At 40.1% G+C, this 16,813-nt stretch overlaps 1 protein-coding gene across 5 annotated transcripts in view; it reads left to right on the top strand.

Moving 5' to 3' along the window:
* The window catches only part of SHISAL1 (shisa like 1), a 314,851-nt gene that overhangs the window by 133,555 nt on the left and 164,483 nt on the right, over nt 1-16,813 (top strand). For 4 of the 5 annotated variants that reach the window (XM_065583733.1, XM_065583731.1, XM_065583684.1 and 1 more), the window contains exon 2: nt 12,529-12,678. The exons of the other annotated variant lie outside the window; for it this stretch is intronic. The gene's annotated coding sequence lies outside the window, so the exon portion shown is untranslated. The remainder of the gene's footprint in view (nt 1-12,528; nt 12,679-16,813) is intronic. 5 annotated transcript variants of the gene reach the window in all.

The raw sequence follows: 16,813 nt of genomic DNA, 5'->3' as shown, positions 1-16,813 counted from the left end.
TCTACCATTTTCAATACTTGTGGATTTTGAGTATATGAAGAGCAGGTTTTGTTCACAGTGGCTTATTGTTCAGGTCTCCTTAGTTTTGAGTTCATACGTGTATTTCAGGTTTCAAGTTTCAGGTTACCCCCTGTAAAAGTTTCACATTCTACTTATCAACAGCCTTTCAGTTTCCCCTAACAGGATGTGAGATTTTCTCTGACCTTGGTATCTCCTAGGAGAATGGCTTGTTTTGCCCCTTTGGGGCCAAACAGTTAGTCAAAATTCATTGCCTTGCAGGGTTGTTTTCTTTAGAACGAGGAACTGATGGTATGAATCAGGTACATGATCAATGTGAACTTGTTTATTTACAAAGAATGTACACAGGGTCCTGTTTCCCTGAACACAATAGAAACAAACAGCAGCAGGCAGTTTCCTTGCACAGAAATCCCCAAGTCTGCCACCCCAGTGAGCTCTGTGCCCCAAAAGCTCTGTCTCTTTGCTTCCTCCTAGGGTCATGTATACAACTCTTTCTGCTGGCTTTCCCACTTCTCATGGCCATAGGCTGCAAACCAACATTCTAATCCCTGCATTTGCAACCAGGCAAACCCCTCGGCCCACATGACCTGGAAAGTCCTTACCATTTTCTTCAGCTATGTTTACTACATAAAGGGGCTTGATTTGCTTTTTTTTTCTTCTGTTGAGCCCAAAGGAAACTGTTTGGCACACCCCTCAGCTTTAAAGAAGTCTGTGATTTGTCTTTGGATCCTAGGTCTTGCCTATACAGGGAAATTTACCAGCATTACTATCAGTATAATCTAACCCTCGCCCAACCCCAAAAGGCCACTGTAAGAATGTCCACAGTGACCTAATTATAGCAGTATAGTAATGCTGGTGAATTCCCCTGTATACACTCCAGTAACCACACCCACTCAAAATGCATACGTCCTTCAGGAACCATTTCTGGGTCCCCATTTGCTATCTTCTAAGCGAGCTCCATCTTCTTGTTGAGCCACTTGGTAAGGCCTCTGCTCTCTAACTTTGAAAGGGTTATCTTGGTGGTAGAGCCTCTGTCGGTCCCCATCTCCTGTAGCTGAAAGACAGTAATCTACAGCACTAAGCATGGAGTTTACAACAACCTAAATTCCCCTGCATGCAAGGAATAGGGAGATCTGAGATTTATGTTGGAAGGTGTTTTGGGATCCTTTGGGTTGAAAGGTACTATATCACTGTATGATATTATTAATAATACATCATTTAATTTTTCTGTTACTGATTTTTTTTTAAATTAAATTTTAAACACTGCATTAAAGCATGAAATATGAGACACAAACTGCTAAGAGCGAAGAAGTGCATTAAGGCACTCTCCAGTCAATTTTTTTACTTGTCCTCTTGTGCCTCAGTATTGCAGCTCATGTGGTGAGTAACATAGAGCAAGCGAAGGTCGGAGGGGAAAGCCTAAACTCTACATTTCCTGGATTCTACTCATTCTTCGCTTCGTTAATTTGCATGGACTGGGTCTGTCCTAACAACCATTGATATCAATGGAAAGACTCTCACTGACTTCAGTGGACACTGGATCAGGACATTATTGCTTAAGAAAGGTGACAAATTGACAGCCCTGCAGATTGAAGCCTGTCATTCATAAAATAGTTACATAAGGCACAGGTACTAGCAGTATGAGCTGCTCCCATGCTGCCCCGCCAACGTACTTCAAACCTGACCCCAAAGGACCATCTCTAGTGAGAGGGGTACTTTGGTCTACATAGGAAATTAAATGCTTGGTGTCTCTGTTCAGAATGAAGGGAAAGAAAGCCAATTAGTTTAAGCAGCCTAGAGATGAAAGGCTCTCAGTCCACAAACCTCTTCCCCAAGCAGTCCAGACCCTTTGGTTTGAATTTTAACAGTATGTGTTTTGGTTTTCATTTTTCTACTCAATAGGATATTACATCTCCCTGAATCTTTGCCTCCCACTCACTAAAAATGTAAACAAATAATTCTTCATCTCCAAAGGCTTAATGCTTGAGAGATGCCTTTCAATCTTCTGGTTTAGTAGGAGTTGATAGTTAATTACACGCTGCCTAATCTGATTAGCCCGGATGAAGAGAACTCCTTTAGAGAAGTTTTGAGTATTTTTGATTAAAATCAATTGGATGAGATTGCAGGCCACTGTGCAGTAGAAAACTACAAGTGATGCTTAAAGGTACAAGACATGCTTCCTGTGCTGGCAAACAATGAGGTATCCTCCAACATATGAATGGATTCCTGTCAGCTATCCATCACTCCAGTTAACTTGAAGAAAGCTCAGTAGCAAATACACACTTCAAATTTTTGTGCCTTACTACACAAATGTTTCTTGAAAAGTCATACTTCAAAATACCAAACCTTCCTTATAGGGAAAGAGCTGTCAAATTTTCAGGAAATAGATGTACTGTAGAGCCATATACTGCCTTTGTTCTGTACTTGTAATTCCATCAGCGTTCTACCAAGAATCAAGGCCAGGGTGGCCCAAGGCATATTTCAACATGTCTCGTGAGCTTTGATATAACAAATTTGTGGACATGTAGCTGTCTCCCACTTGACAATAAAATCATGGTGACAGCAGGTACAGAACTTGGGTCCTCCTCCTTATGAAAGCAGAGGTGACTGCTACGTGAGCTAAAGGAGGATCTCTAAGCAGTACAGGGCTTATGGCTCCCATACTTCATCAATTCTGCTTCTCTCCAGATCATTCAGAACACAGTACATCCTATCTGAAGACTGGGCTTCAGCGGATTCCTCATGCCTAGGAACCTACTTTAAATATGGCAAAATCTTCCACAATTTTAATGGTCACTGTTGCAAAAACCTGATGTTGTTTGTTGTAGGCATATTCAAATTGTAAATTACTAGTACATATACATTGAGCAGTGCCTAATCCAGGAGTCATTAATACAAACATTGTTTCCTTTTTCAGTCCATGCATGTTCATGCTCTTTAGTTTCATTTTGAGATTGAACAAACTCAGAAATTCAAAACAAAACTCAGCTGAAACTGCCAAATTTTGCCTGATTTCCAGTAAAACCATATGAATCCCCTGCGAGTTTCACCTGGCCTCCACCCGGCCTCCACCCAAAGCCAGAGCATGATCCCAGGATCCCATGAAATTCAGCTCATTTTGGCTGAAAGTTTCACGAACCTCATTGAACCTCTAACTCAATTTTCTGGTATAATAACAAAATTCAGAATAACTCCTTCCAGGTTCTTTTGTAAAGTTTCGCACAGCTCCAGTTGTATAGATACTATGCTGAGGGGAGATCATATAAGTAGCTACATAGACGTGTGTAAGTGACCGAGTTTTCCTTGCTACTTGCAGTATATTTAGAAGACAGCTAAACTAATAATAGTTGAAAAATTAAACATAGATTCATTTATTTCAACATGGTTTGAGGCTAGCATTTGTCACCCAAAACCTTATGGGGATTTCTCTCTCCACTACGCTGACTAGAAACTAAAAGCAAGTATTCTGAATACATAATGCAGCACACTGTGCTGCCTGAGATTCCCACATCTTCCACCCACTCATTTTCGCACTGAGGGGCAATGGAAGATAGAAATAACTCTCTAACTCCCACACATAGAAATTGCACATTCCTGGTCAATTTATTTTTGATTGATAATAAAATCTCACCATGGAAGGTGCCTGAAAAACCCAAATAGATTTACTGAAGAAATATAAAGTACATAAGTGAGGAATTTAAGATTGTTGGAGATGTTCCCCTTAGCATCATTAGGGGTCAATGCAAGGCTGGCCTCATACTTCTAGTCTATATCCTACTCGTTACATGCAGTTGATCTATATTGTGAATTTCTTTTTTTTTCTGCTAACATGTAAAACCAAGACTGTCCGCATCATTTGAGAACCCATATCTTTTTCCTAATGTTCTGGCCACATCCCAATGTGGAATTCCTCTCACTTGCATTCTCCAGGTAGTTTTGAATGGATATCTTATTCTGTTGAGGCCCTAAATTGTTGGGTAGTGTTGCTGTGTGTTGTTAAACAGCTGCTGCATTTCCATGGTTGTTCAATGAGCACTATGTAACCTTAACAAGCTAACATGTGTGTGGAGTGTTTGTAGAATGATCTCTAAGAACATTCAGATTAGCTGTATTTTTATATATTTAACATATTTTGTGTGACCTACTGTAGTATAAATTCATGTACTAAATGAAATATAAATCCAATATATAAATGCACACTATTCCTATGGGATTCTTACATTGTTTCTCCTGGGAGCTAAGTTACAGGAGTGTTGTAAGTTGATGTTTGTCAAGTATATTGAAATCCTTCCATTTCTATAGCTCCTTTATGGAAAGTGTTTTCAAAATAATTTTTCATTATATTTATGGTAATTTTATCCACTAGGACATTTGTAGAGTTATCATAATCAAACAAGCACAATGGACCAAATTCATGAAGCCAAAAGAGTTACACCATGAGTGAATTGGTCCCCCCCCCTTCCCTAAGAGCAGCTGTAGGGAATGTTGTATTAACACTAATATCTTTTCCGCAAATGCAACCTAGAATGTATTGATCAAACTTGAATATCCAGCCTTTATGTCCTCAAGCCTTATAGCATGCTTCAATTTTGTTGTTGTAGTCCTGTTGGTCCCAGGATATGACAGAGACAAGATAGGTTTCATAGATTCTTGGATTCCAAGGTCAGAAGGGACCATTGGGATCATTCAGTCTGACCTCCTGTACAACCCAGGCCATAGAACTTCTCCCAAATAATTCCTATCTTTTAGAAAAACATTCAGTTTTGATTTAAAAATTGTCAATAATGAGAATCCACTGCGACCCTTGCTAAATTGTTCCAATGGTTAATTAGTCCTCCTGTTAAAAATTTACGCCTTATTTCCAGTCCAAATTTGTCTAGCATCAGCTACCAGCCATTGGATGGTGTTGTACCTTTCTCTGCGAAACTGAAGATCCCATTATTAAATATTTGTTCCCAGGGCCAGATTAAGTCTCCTGTGGGCCCAGGGCTATTAGACTTTGTGGGGGCCTGTATACAAGTCTTTTTCCTAATTTAAAATAAAATGATCACAATTATGGTATCGAGGCTATTAACGTTATACTAAACTTGCCTTTTAATTAACATAAAGCCGTTCTGTGGTTACATTTCAGTCTTAAAATATGTAGAATATAGTTAAGTTAATTCAAAATAGCTTACTTCTTATCTTATAACAGCTGTTATATTAGTTTCTTTCTGGGAGGGACTTTGGGTGCAGGAAGGGGCTCTAGACTATGGCAGAGTGTTGGGGTGCAGGAGAGGGTGAGGGGTGTGGGCTCTGGGAGGGAGTTTGGTGCAGGAGGGGATTCTGACCTGTGGCAGGAGATTGGGGTGCAAGAGGGGGTGCGAGGTGCAGGCTCCAGCCAGGAGGCACTTTCCACAGGCGGCTCCCGGCTGGTGGCACAGCAGGGCTCAGGCAGGCTGCCTGCATGCCATGGCCCCATGCCGCTCCCGGAAGTGGACAGCTGCTGGCACATCTCTGCAGCCCCAGTGGGTGGGGGCGGCTCTGTGCACTGTCCCTGCCCCTAGCACCAACCCCGCAGCTCCCATTGGCCACCCCCTTCTGCATCCCAACCCCTTGCCCCAGGTCAGAATCCCCTCCTGCACCAAACTCCCTCCCAGAGCCCGCACCCCTCACCCTCTCCTGCACCCCAACACTCTGCCCAAGCCTGGAGCCCCTTCCTACACCCAAACTCCCTCCCACAAAGAAACTAATATCATAGCTGTTCTAAGGTAAGAAGTAGGCTATTTTGAATTAACTATATTCTACATATTTTAAGACTGAAATGTAACCACAGAATGGCTGTATGCTAATTAAAAGGTAAGTTTAGTATAGCATTAATAGCCTCATTGCCATAATTGTGATCATTTTGTTTTAAATTAAAACTAAATTAAATTAAAAATTCCCTTTTTATGCATCTCAGGATCTCATGAGCTTATTTGGCCAGAGTATCACACTGTGAGCTCATGTTCAGCTGATTATGCATCACAACCCCCAAATCTTTTTCAGAGTCACTGCTTGACTCTAGAGTCCTCCATCTTATAAGTGTGGCCTAGATTCTTTGTTTCCAGAGGTATACATTTACATTTAGTCATATACAAATGCATATTGTTTGCTTGTGCCCAGTTTACCAAGATCCCTCTTAATCAGTGACCTGTCCTTTTCGTTATTTACCATTCATTCGATTTTTGTGTCATCTGCAAACTTTATCAGTTGTGATTTAATGTTTTCTTTCAGGTCATTTATAAAGATGTTAATTAAGGGTCAAGAACCAATCCTGTTCCCACAGGAAACAGAACCGTTCAATGACAATTCCCTTGACAGTTATATTTGGAGACCTATCAGTTAGCCAGTTTGGGATCCATTTAATGTGCCCCATATTAGTTTAATATTATTCTAGCTCTTTGACTTGGTGCTGCGTGATGCTATAATTAAAAGTCTTACAGAAGTCACCAAAATAATTATCTTTATCTACGAATCTTGGAAGAAGAGCTCTATTTAAGTCTGAAAGCTTGTCCCTTCCATCAACAAAAGTTGGTCTAATAAAGATATTACCTCATCAACTTTGTCTCACTGAATTTTGAATGGCAAAGAACAGTGTAGTTTTTCTTGATTGCTCAAAAAACAAGCAAGCTGTTCTTTAGAGATGTCATTACCAGTTTCGTTTCAGAATCCATATGTAGAGTACAGCATATTAACATCTCTATATGTAAGTTTTACTTTATTTTATGTGAACATTTGGTTTTTATAGTTCGTAAGTGGCAATATTGCAAATACACTGAGAGAGGAAGTTACTTCTCTTTATTATAAAAGAGCAGCCGTCTGATTTTTGCTTTCACTTTTTCTTTCTTTTTTTTTTTTCAAAGGGGGAAGGGTGGAAACGGATGAATAATTCAGTTCATGTTTATGCATTAAGAGAAGTGAATCAGAACTCCAAATGTATCCAAACATTTCCAAGATCGCTCCCACCTACACACTTTATGCGGAAAGAGCCTTTGGGTCAAAATCTGCAGGTGCTGCTCAAGGAGGAGAACAGATTGAACCTGAATTTTTATATAAGAATTTATGGATTGGAAAATTGGCCATTAACTCAAAATGAGGGCAGGATTGTGACCTGCCTTAAGACACCACATAGGGGAGTAATGGGTTGCCTTGCACCTCTCGTTCCCCTGGGAGAACTACCCACATGTGAATCACAGACAAATGGGAAGGTGCACAAATAGGCGGAACATTGGCTCTGGTCCCAGCAGAGCTGAGCTGGCATAGAGGAGAAGAATTATTCTGCTGCTGGTATAACCCAGCAGCAGATTACTTCCCCTGTGAAGCAAGAGAACAGAAATCAGGGAGGGAACTGTAACTCCCTGGGCTACTCTTGTGGCAGTGTAGCTTGACCCCACCTGTAAGAGTGGGTTCTACATTTACAATATAGCCTTTCTCTGTGAACTTTAACCCATTTTCACCCCGACCCCACAATCCTTGTACACCTGCTCCTCCAAATAGTGCAGAAATTAGCTCAATTTAAAGTGCTTGAGAAAGATCACTCTGTCTTGGACAGGTGTACTGCGCAGGAACCCAGATGAACTAGGGGCTTGTCTACATTTGAAAATTAATTTGGATTAAGGGAGGGCATGACTTTAAAGCACAATAATTGTTTTGGACTAGGTCCCCATGTGGATACTCTTATTTTGGAATCAGAGAGAATTTTTTTCAGTGTGACTTAATCTACTTCCAAAACGGATTAAGGTAAATTGGACAAAATCGAGCATCCACTTGGGGGAGCTATCCCAGAATCGCTACTCCAATTAATTTCTCTGTGTGTGGATGAGAGCTAGGAATATAATTGTATCCTTCTATTTTCTGAGGTGAGGGCAAGGAGGGGGAAGGGTTGTGTACTTTTGTTTTTGTTGCCTTGCTTATTTAAAAAAAAACAAAATCAGATGTTGCTGTATGTGATATTCCCAAAAGGGTTAATTGTAAAAGTCAGCTCTGAGAAGTTGCTAAGCAACAATGTTCTGCCCTCAGGATCAATGATCAACCAATGGTGATTTGTTCTGCTGATGTAATGTATATAAGTTAATATTCCTTGTAGAGAATTGTGTGGGTGGAGTTCTGTGAAAACTTATCCGAACTGGTTTCTTCTGCTCCTGTAGTTTTAATTAATTCCTCCTAATAAAAGTAATTGTTTTTCTAATTATGGTCCAGTCCCTTAATAACAATTATGCCAATATAACAAAGACACTAACTAGCAAGAGTCAATCAAAATTAGTTCATTTTTCTGATTTTTGGATCCATAACTCTTGCTGGAGATGAACTGATTAGTTTTTATTATCTAAAAGGGTAAATTATAATAAATGCACATTACTGTTGCACACAGTGAACTCTCTGGAACTGAAGGGGGTGAGAAATGGGGAAGATAAGCAGTCCAGTAATTTAGTCTTATGAGTAAGGTTTTCCAGATCAGGTCCAAAATTTTTAAATAATTTACTAGTTCTAATGAATTGCGTAGTATTTTAGAATTTAGTTATATAGAGTACCCTGATTCGCATAGGTATAATTTGGATGCTTACCTGACTCCCTCAATCAAAGAATGTAGTTAATCAGTTAGTACTGATTTCATTAAAATGAGATTGTATATTTTCACTTAATGGCTGTTGAATTAGGTTCAAGACTATGAAATCTGGGCCCCACTCTTTGCTGAAGTCAGGCGTTACACCACATTATGCCAGTTGAAGGCCAGGGCTGAATTTAGGGGCAGGTGACTCTGGGGTGCCGGGCTTGGGGTGCTGTTTTTGTTGTTAGTGACATTTCAGTTATTCTTAAAATTAAAAACTTTCTATAAGCCTAGAGCAAACCATTTTTATTTGCTTATATATGGCATGAATAAATACAGATTTACAGATCCTTGTGTGCAAATTTATTGTCTTGTATGACAGGGATAAATCATGCATGCAAATTGTGCATCAAAGTTGTGATATGGGCTACAAATACAATAAAAATAAAGTATTCAAAAGTTTAACAAATGGAGTGAGGAGGGCGCTGAAGACACTCTGCCTGGAGCACCATTTGGTCTAGGACCAGCCCTGCTGAAGGTCTTGCCTTTTGTGTAGCAGAAAAGAAATGTAGGGTAAAATCCTAAGCCTTTTGACTTCAATGGGGTAAGGATTTCACCCTTAATAACTAATTCTTATATTCCTCTGAAAAACCTTCAATGAGCATCACAAAACCCATTCCTGCAGCATCCTTGTTCCTTGTTCCTGCAGCATCACAAAACCCATTCCTGCAGCACTTCCACTAATTTCAATGAGAGGTACATGCTCCATAGACTGCAGAATCCGGTTCAAACTTAAGCCTGTAAAATAGTCCCGTTCTTAAAGTGTTTTCTTGCCTAGTCTTTTCTGGTTAACTTCCATAAATATGCCATATTGCTCATGCTCTCTGATTAGATAAGTCCAGTTGTTATAAGATTTTGAGTTTGTAGAAGTCATTAACCACAGTTAGCCCTAGGACTACTGGCCTCCCCATTTAAAAGCAGAGATATTGAATGTCCCTTTATGTTTATTTTGCTATATTATATGTATATTCAGCCATGTTTTGAAGACTAAGTACCCTCAAATAAAATCTGAACTGATGTCTAAGTTCAAAATATTTTGATATCATCTTTGTTTGCATGTCACATGTTTTCATACAACTCAGCACATCCTGGGTCTGGCTGGGATAAGCAGACATGCTTTTGGGAGAAGCAGGTCCTCAGAATCTCTGGAAATCAGACCCAAAGGTGTCAATTTGGGCCTCCAAATTTAGGCTTCAACCCAGCAAAGTATTTAATTACGTGCTTAACTTTAAGCACTTGGGTAGCTCCATTGGCTTTAATGTGAACTTAAAATTGCTCTGCTAGACTTGGACTTAGAACACTTCTGAAAATTTGGTTGTATATCTGTAGATGTTCACTCATCTCTAGTTAGTATCCAATAATACATGTATGTTACAGCTTCTGAGTAGAACTTCAGTGTGCAGGGTAACCCTTTCAGCAAAGTCCCTTCAATATGCCAGAAGGTGGGAAGGAAGAGAAATAGATTTCCAGGAATAAGCATATTTTTATGATGATTAAGGTAGAGAACAAAACTGGTTGGTACAGTGTATGGTTACAAGACACTGGACTGTTGCTAACGTCTCCACGTGAAATTCTGGCCCCATCAAAATCAATTGGAGTTTTGCCATTGACTTCAATGGGGTTAGTATTTCTGTCTCTCCGAACCATTTGTTCTTATATTTCTGCTGCTAGTCCTTGTAAAATGTTCATATAAATTCCCCATCCCCCCCTCTCTTTTTTTGGTACTGCTCTTCTGTCTGCGTCTCTTTCTCTGAGTGTTTTGATAGTGACTATACTACTTTTTTCCACCGGAGACTGGCCTTTATCTCTTTATTTAGTTTTAAAGACAAACTCAATGTGCTCTGTTATTGTGCGCATGAAAATTACAGTTTTTGTAACACATGTACAATAATTAAATTGTTCCCACCCTGTCAAAATATAAGTCCTTGACTAGTGCCTTTAGGTCATCCGGTGTGGATCCATTAATGTGCAGCAATAGAGCACTAAGCCTTGGCTTGCAGCTAAACACCGTTTTAATCACCTTTTATTAGAACACCTCCCTTTGGCGTAGAACTGCTTAGCACAGGGGATTGGTAATGAGATGCCTTTTGCGGCGATATGCTGGAAGGGGCTCCTGAGAGTATCTTGTTAAAATTCCACTGTAATTTGAAGGGAGGTGTGGTTGGGGGTTAGGGGAGATTTCTGTGCCTTGACTGGAGAGCAACCCCTTTTCTGGAGATTATTTAATCATTCTTCCCAAGGATGATTTATCTCTGGGCTCATAAAAATATTTCTGAAAAGCAAATGTTTTGCCTGTGAAATACACTAGATTGTGCAAAGTATCAGGTAATTTGCTGTTAAAGAAATCCCAAGGGAAGGAACCCAGTGGAAAATTTTCTAGGGGAATATATATCAGACACTCCCTAGACACAATCTCCTGCTTCATTTCTAATTCTGCAAATTGGATGGTGTGGTGCACCGTCAATATAGTTAGGGTATTTTTAAGCACTAAATATTTCCAACAAAGGACACTTATATATATAAATGCATTTGCCAGCTGATGATGTTTCCTTCCTTGGTCATGTTATAATGATGACATAGCATTTCTTTTAAAATGGGAAATAAATACATACATTACCTCATCCTCTAGCCCTGCTCTCAGCAAGTGAATAATCCCTCATATATAGATGTGTGATTATGATTTGCTGATGGCATGCCAAGCACTGTGAAAACATAGAGGCGATAGAAGGTGAAATCCTGGTTCCATTGAAGTCAGTGGCAAAACTTCCATTGACTTCAATGGGGCCAGCATTTAGTATTTCACCCATGGTCCCTGCCCAAGACGCTTACAGTCTAGCAGCTAAGGGTATGTCTACACTTGCAGAGTTTTTGCACAGTCAGTTTCACCGGTGATAGTGAATTGGTGAAAGAAAAGCGCTGGTTTGTGTACTCACTTCTACGGGTGTCAGAGAGTGTTTACATTTGCAGCACTCCCATCACCGATGAGAGCAGCTCTCTAGGGCAGCTATCCCACCGTGCAGCTCCCTCCAGTTTGACAATGGATCTTGTGGGAATAGGGTGACCAGACAGCAAATGTGAAAAATGGAGATGGGGGAGCCTAAATAAGAGCCTATATAAGAAAAAGACCCAAAAATCGGGACTGTCCCTATAAAATCGGGATATCTGGACACCCTATGTGGGAAGGGAGGGAGGTGATCGCGGGGCATCCTGGGTCCCTGCACAGCCTCCTCTCCCCAAACACTGATCAGCTCCGGTAGCTCAGCATTGCTCCAAGCAGGGGATCGTTTGCTCCGTGATGCAGGCACTGTCACCTGGCCAGACGATAAAGGAGCACATCACCGCCAAAGTATCACCAGTAAGAGCCGTACTCCTCTCGTGGAGGTGGTTTTCTTTTTGCATAAAAAGTCATTGGCAAGTGTAGACGCTCCCACGGTTTTTGCTCAAAAGAGGGACTTTTTCCGTTTCAAATGGCAAGTGTAGACATGCCCTTAGATTTTAAGAAAGGAACGCTTAGAGTTAGGTCCCTAAGCCCATAAATAGGCACTTGAATAAATGGCCTAATTTCCAGAGGTGTTGAGCATCCAGCAGCTCCCATTGCTTCCCATACATTCCAATGAATAGTTATGGCAACTCATTGAAATGCACTCAAGCAAATGAATATTTAACCCAGATAAAAATTCTGTGTTTTGAACATCTTCTGTGCTTGTGCCTTTTTTTTTTTTGCATCTGCACTCAAGCATTTGAACTAAAATAAAATATACAATTTTATAAAATATATAATAACTAATACATGGAAGTATATACTAAGAACCACCCCTCTACAGTATTAGAGCTGTAGGATTCACCTTTTCTGTTTGATATTTTCCTCTCTATCTGTTCAGATGTGAAAGAAAATGAAGACTAGCAGCTCGGGTGCAGAATTAAAAGCAGATCAGAATCAGCAACCTGTTTCCCATTGCATGGCCTAAATCTTCAGCTGGGAATAGGACAACAAAACCACTCCCTGAGCATGACTTGAACAGGCAGATAAGGTATTCAAGCACACTACAGAACTCTGTTCTTTTTATTACCTTTTTTTTCTCTTTAATGCATTAGGATTTCTAAAGGAAATGTTCTGACAATAAAAACTGGTGGTTTGCAAGTGTCTGATAGGTTAAGATGATTCACACAAGGTGGTATACTGGAGTACTACTTTTCTATAGGGGTGTAAGAAAAAGGATCATTGTAGGAATCAGTGAATAGAGTACACTTGTACTGTAAATCAGAAAGAGAGAGGGGAAAAAAAAGAACCAGTTGGATAAATTAAGACAGTTAAAGGATGATTGATCAGTACTAGGTTAATAAGAGAGAGACTCCAACACGCCTGTCACTCATGCCTTCATAGATTTGCACAATAAGACGAATTCAGCTCTGTCACATGAAACTGAACTGTGCCTTCCAAGAAGTAACTCTCACCTATCTCCTATATGTACGTTTCCTTTTTAAGTCATCGTCTACACACACAGGTTTTACTAAAATCAGTGTTTAAATATATTTAGTTAAGCTGTTGCAAACAGCTGCACGTACCTACTTAAATTGACTTATAATGGAGACACATTGATTGAGATTTCAAATTAAGCTAACTCAGTATAAACCAGCTGTAAACCTATTCAAATATGTTGACACAGGGATTTGCCTCAGTTGAACTAAGGGTTCATCTGCACTGCAGCTTGTGTAGACATGCCCTGCTAGCTGTACTGTAGGTAGCTCGCTAAAAATAAAAGTGAAGACACTGAGGTATGGGCTTCAGCACTGGCTGTACAAGCCAGTCTGACCCCCCTGAGTCTGTGATCACTTGTGCAGAGGTGCTGAAGCCCACGTCGTGGTGTCCTCACTCATGGGCGGTCAGTATAATAAGCAAGGGGCGGCTGTAGTAGGGTTGGGCGGGTGGGGAGGTCTGGTGGGGAGGCAAGCAGCAGGTGAGTGAGCAGAAAGCAGGCGGGGGAGGAGGTGAGCAGAGGGGGGAAACTCACAGTGGGGGGTGAAGAGGTGAGTGGCGAGTCAGCAATGGGCGGGAGCAGGGCCTGGGGCAGAGCAGGGGTGAAGTGTGGGCGGAACTGTGGGCGGAAGAGTTGGGACAAGGAGCTAGCCTCCCACAGGGGAAGTTTCACCCACTGCCCATGTCCTCACTTCTGTTTTTAGCAAGCTACCTAGAGTACAGCTATCATGGGTAATGTCTACACAAGCTGCCATTCACTCCCTCACCTGCTATGTAGATATACCCTAAGTCCATATAAAAAAAAAAATTGTGAAACCTTGTGTGTGCAGACAAGATCTATATTATATTGATTTATTTTAATCTGGAACTCTTCTGGCATAATCTGCTGAATGGCCAGCATAATTGTACAACTGCAATGTTACGCATCAGTGTGAATTTTTGGTCTTGTTATGAATTTGACTGGAAAATTTTTCTGGAATGGCCTACCCGTTTTCCTTGCAGTGGGATTTAACCCACATATTTGTCGTCCAGGGTTTGTTTTGAAATTAATCTTATTAATTTATTCCAAACAGGATATCACCGTAAATTTTGTCCTACAAAAAATTGTATGGGTTCCTCTCATCAGTAATTATATTCCTAACAGATGTGTCTGGCTGTATAGTACATGATTTATGGACACACGAACAAGAAATATTGAATTCCATCATGACAAATGGCCATGTACTGTATAGCCAAGCAGTTCTGTTAGGAATTCCATCATATATAGAATATTTGTCCTTCTAGGAATTTATGATTTAGGCTGTCCAGGAGTTTGTCCTGATTAAATAATAAGATTAGTTCTAGGATTGTAGACCCAAATGTTTGTCCTCTTGGAAATCCTAATCCCAAAGATTAATTCTGTGGCATATGTTTGTACATTAGTGAGTTGTTTGTTTTCTTGCCAGGAATTCAGTATGTATACAATTTTTTAAGGGTCATACTCATTTTGGCTGGGATTGTCAAAGGCCCAAGAGAATTAGATACCCAAATTCCAGTGAAATCCATTGGAATTTGGGTACCTATCTCCCCCAGGCATGTCTGAAAATTTTAGCCTTCAAAAATATGAGGGATTTAAACCTGTAGCTACCTACAAATTCCTCATTGATATTATTGCTGCATGCCATGGCCACTCAGAACGTCACTGGTATGGGAATAGAACTGATATTGTTCCTGGGTAAAATAGTAAAGTGGCTGATGTTGGACTTAATTAATAAAAGAATTACAGGAGGGTAATAAAATCCAATCAACATGGATTTATGGAAAATAGATCCTGCCAAATTAGCTTGATATCTTTTTTTTTTTATGATGAGATTATAAATTTGGTTGGTAAATGTAACAGTGTTAATGTAATATACTTAGACTTCTGTAAGACATTTGATTTGGTGCTGCATGACATTTTAATTAAAAAACTGGAATAATACAAAATTAACATTAAATGAATTAAATACTGGCGGGCTGACAGATATAAAAATGTAATCGTAATTAGGGAATCATCAAGAGAATGGGGGATCTAGCCGGGATCAGTTCCTAACCCTACACTGTTAATCATTTTTATGATGACCAAGAAGGAAACATAAAGTGATTGCTGAGCAAAGTTTGCAGATGACACAAAGATTAGGGGAGTGGTAAATAATGAAGAGGATAGGTCCCTGATGGAGAGTAATCTGGATCTCTTGGTGAGCAGGGCACAAGCAGATTCTGTACTTTACTATGACCAGTTGTAAATGTATGCATCTAGGAATAAAGAATCCAGGCTATACTTACAGAAAGGGGAACTATCCTGGGAAGCAGTGACTCTTAAAAAGATTTAGGGGTCATGGTGGATAATCAGCTGAACATGAGCTCCCAGTGTGATGCTGTGGCAAAAAGGGCTACTGTGATTCTTGGATGTTGTGACAGAGTGCTGGGAATCTACAGCTGACCCAGCACTCTGGTCACCATGTTACCAGCTATTACCCCCCTGGAATGGATTTAACTGGGGGCAGGGATAAATGTTCAATGGCTTAATTAGACAGGAGGCTGATGAGCTTATGAAATCAATCAACTGGGAACAGATAAAGAACAGGAAGGAAGTGCAAAAGTGGGGAGGCTGGCAGGGATCAGGGGGATACAGGCTCTCAGGATGGTGGATTAAGGGGGGAATTTACTTCCAACTGTATGCTGTTGCACAAAGCTGTACTGGAGGATTGGTGGAGGTCACCCAATAAATAACATATGGGTGCTAAAAAACTCATAAGCATCCGGCCTGTTTGTGGTGGTCCAAAGGGTGGAGAAGGGAGCCTGTTAACAGATCTCGACTAAAAGTAAGGAGGCTATGACCTATGTACTTGGCACTGGTGGGACTGCTGCTGGAATACTGTGTCTGCAGTTCAAGAAGGAAGTTGGTAAATTGGAGAGAGTTCAGAGAGGAGCCATAAGAATAATTAAAGAACTAGCCAACCTGCTTTATAGCGATAGACTCAGAGATCTCAGTCTATTTAGCTTAACAAAGAGATGGTTATGGGGTGACTTGATCACAGTCTATAAGTACCTACATGGGGAATAGAAATTTGAAAATGGTCTCTTCCCAATGTAGCAAAGAAAAATATAATAAGATCTAACACTGGAAATTGAAGCTAAACAAATTTAGACTGGAAATGAAGTGCACATTTTTAACAGTGAGGGTAATTAACCATTGACATAACTTACTATGGGTTCTGCATCGTGGGGAATTTTAAAATAAAGATTGGATGTTTTTCTAAAAGATACACTTTAGTAGTTCAAACAGGAATTATTTTGGGGAAGTTCTATGGCTTGTGTTATGCAGCAAGTCAGACTAGAAGATCTAGGTGATCCCTTCTGGCTTTAGACTTTATGATTCTTCTTGTTCTATATGCAGACGCTTCTAATATCGAAGCTAGAGAAGAATGTCTATTAGCTGTTCGTACCAAGGCCTATAACTCACACAGTTGATCCCATTCTGATTCTAACCAGTAGAGAGCAGTGACACACATACATGCTGACCAGTGTATTAAAGAAGAGTAAGTAAGAATTGCATTCCTTACTTCATAATGCTAAAGGATGGTGAACATTTAATGAGGTATAAAAACACTTTTTAATAATATATGGCTTATTATATTACTTACTAATGTCCACTAAACTTGATCACA

Source organism: Chrysemys picta, chromosome 1 (assembly GCF_011386835.1).
Source record: "Chrysemys picta bellii isolate R12L10 chromosome 1, ASM1138683v2, whole genome shotgun sequence".
NCBI lineage: Eukaryota > Metazoa > Chordata > Testudines > Emydidae > Chrysemys > Chrysemys picta.
The sequence above is the reverse complement of the archived record's forward strand: the minus strand, read 5'-3'. Positions and strand labels throughout refer to the sequence as shown.